This window comes from Oncorhynchus gorbuscha, linkage group LG18 (assembly GCF_021184085.1).
Source record: "Oncorhynchus gorbuscha isolate QuinsamMale2020 ecotype Even-year linkage group LG18, OgorEven_v1.0, whole genome shotgun sequence".
In the NCBI taxonomy this organism is placed as follows: Eukaryota; Metazoa; Chordata; class Actinopteri; order Salmoniformes; family Salmonidae; genus Oncorhynchus; species Oncorhynchus gorbuscha.
The window spans coordinates 55160123-55163464 of NC_060190.1; positions in this window are offsets into that span (position 1 = coordinate 55160123).

Sequence of the window (3342 nt, forward strand, 5' to 3'; positions counted from 1 at the left end):
TAGGTCGAAGTGGTTGTATGCCTGAAAACCGGATGCATCCGTTTGTTGGCAACTCCGCTAAGGGTGCACTATTCTGACAGCCTCCATAGAGGTCATTCTCCACTTTGTCTATTACCTAACACTTTATATTACTCAACCTCTCTCGATCAGACATCCAGGGTGTCATCAGGCGTTATCTACCGTGTCATCATGTTTAAAAACTGAGAGCCTATAAAAAAATGGTATGCCCATTTTACAATCCTCCAAATGTGCAATTTGCAGACCATTGTCTAGTATAGGCTATTTCTATACATTTCCAATGTTACATCATATTGGGTGTATTTCTATATTCCTCTTATATTTATTTGGTAATAAGCACCTGCAATTTACAACTTAATTATCAGCAAATCCTGCAACAGCTACCTTATCCTTCTCACAGAGACAAACGATGTCCCCCTGGGGACATGACTTCTGAGACACAAGGAGGTGGGAAGTGGCCCACAAATTACACCACCAGAAGCTGATAGAAATACAATATTTGACCACTTTCTAATCACTCTGGTGTCTGAAAGATAGATGAGTTGCTGCTAACATTAGGTCAGAGTTCAATAATACATTTCCTAAATGTCTCAGCCTGAAGCGACCCTAGGCGGAACAGTAGGCCTGCTACAATGACATGTAACATCATGCCTTTATCCCAGCATTGCACCTCTGTCATGGGCAGTGATGTAAAAAATAATACTCAATTGTCATACTTGAGTAAAAGTAAAGATACCATTAAAATACTACTTGAGGAAAAGTCCAAAAGTATCGGGTTTTAAATGTACATAAGTACAGTGGTGGGAAAAGTACTCAATTTTCATACTTGAGTAAAGTTAATAAGTAAAAGTAATTACCATACATCAAATCAGAAGGCACAATTTTCTTGTTTATCTAATTTATTTACGGACAGCCAGGGGCACACTCCAACACTCACTCACATAATTTACGAACACAATATTTGAGCAGGCGCCATTACCTTAGCTCAGGGATCATCAAATAGATTCAGACGCAGGCCAATTCTTTTCTTGAGCAGATGGTCAAGGGGCCAGAACATAATAAAAAATCATTTATAGACTGCAAATTGACCGCAAGAAGCCAAAACAGATAAAATATGTGACGAAAAAAATATGATTTCAAGCCTTACTTGCATTTGTATACGATCACATATATCTCTTTATTATGTGTGGGAATACTTCGGAAAAGATTTCTGAAATTAAAATCACATACTGTAGAGCTGATTTGCTGGCGTTTTTATAGCCTTTTATGTTCCCCCCAAAAATAAAAGTTGCCTTGGTGGGCCAAGTAAAATCAATTGGGGATCCACCAACAATTTGAAATAGGGTACTGAAATCATTCCAATTCCGATTAAAAGGAAAATGCAGTTCAGCAGTATTAAAAGGCTGACTTTAGGATCATGCAGACACCTGGGAGCAGGAGGGAAGGCTGTTTATATGGCTGGCCTACTTTATGGAGAGCTCATAATGCAGATGCAGGGAATAGTGCAACTTTTTCTCGAAAACAGTGCAGAGGTAAAGATGGCTGTAGTAGATTGTGTTGGCTAGGTAACTGCTGTTTGACATGACATGACACATACCAGCTAATTCTTGTTTAACATGTGTTTGTAGAATGTTATGTCCCATATTGACTGAGGTGAATGAAGCTACAGCAACACAAAGTGATAATGGCTTCAGTGAATTTATTTTGTTTTTGCTGTTCTTCAAATTGCAAAATTCTGTAAAAATGCAGTAAATGAGCTTCAATTTGATAAAATAAAAATACACTTTGCTATACCCTAGGTTTAGCTGAAATGATGCCCCTGGTGGGAATTTGACCATTTGGCTGTCCTTCCTGAGCATTCAAAATGCAACATGTACTTTTGGGTGTCAGGGAATATGTATGGGAGTAAAAAGTCCATATTTTCTTTACAAATGTAGTGGAGTTAAAGTTGTAAAAAATACAGATGCTCCAAAAAAATAGTACTTCAAAGTATTTTCGATTCAGGCTGTATTCCCCTTTACACTGCCGTCACTCTCTTCTTATTATCTATGCATAATCACGTTAACTCTACCTACATGTACATATTACCTCAATTTTCTCAACTAACCGGTGCCCCCACACATTGACTCTGTACCGGTACCCTCTGTATATAGCCTCACTACTGTTATTTTACTGCTGCTCTTTAATTATTTGTTACTTTAATTTTTAATTTATTACTTATCTATTTTTTACTTAACATTTATTTTTCTTAAAACTGCATTGTTGGTTAAGGGCTTGTAAGTAACTTATATTTATTTTTCGCTTTTATAAAACTTACAGTCATGTGCATACATTTGGTATGGGTGGTCCCGGGAATCGAACCCACTACCCTGGCGTTACAAGCGCCATGCTCTACCAACTGAGCTACAGAAGGACCACTTCACTGTAAGGTCTACACCTGTTGTATTCGGCGCATGTGACAAATACAATTTGATTTGAAGGAGAGTCTGAGGAGCAAAAGACAATTCTACTTTCAATTTCCATTAAATCTTTGCCTTACCTTTCGTCGTGTCTGGCAATGTGGCATTCTTGGTCGGCAGTTCAAATTTACAGTAAATATCACAGTAGCCACCAGCCAGTAGGCACAAACGATTCAACAATAGATGCGGTTAAGGGGTCAATGGAACGCAGATAATCCCATTGTTCAGATTGGCACACATTCAAATCTGATCTAACAAAGTGGATACTTGTCAAATCTGTCATGATTTATGTATTGTAACAGGCCCACAATGTGGTTACTTACGTCCGATTTGGATATAAACTCAGCAAAAAAAGAAACGTCCCTTTTCTAGGACCCTGTCTTTCAAAGATAATTTGTAAAAATTGAAATATCTTCCCAGATCTTCATCGTAAATGTTATGCTGATGAATGAGGACCCAAAAGCGACTTAACGAAAACAGAGTCTTTATTCCAGTATATGACAAAAGTAATAATCCTGGATATATCAAGGAGAAAACAAAACAGGAAAAACTGAAATCCACTCGTAGTTGCGAGGACTGACTGGAGACTCGACCATAGACTGCAGGTTGCTTCGGGAAGGCACCGACCGTAGCAGACTAAGACACCTGCTCATACGCAGCATCTGAAGAAGACAAAACACGACAGGGCGAGACAAGGACACAGAACAGCGAACATCATACAAGGATCCGACAAGGACAGAAGCGGAAAACAGAGGGAGAAATAGTGGCTCTAATCAGAGGGCAAAATAGGGGACAGGTGTGAAAAGAGTAAATGAGGAACAGCTGGGAGCAGGAACGGAACGATAAGGAGAGAGAGCGAGAGAGG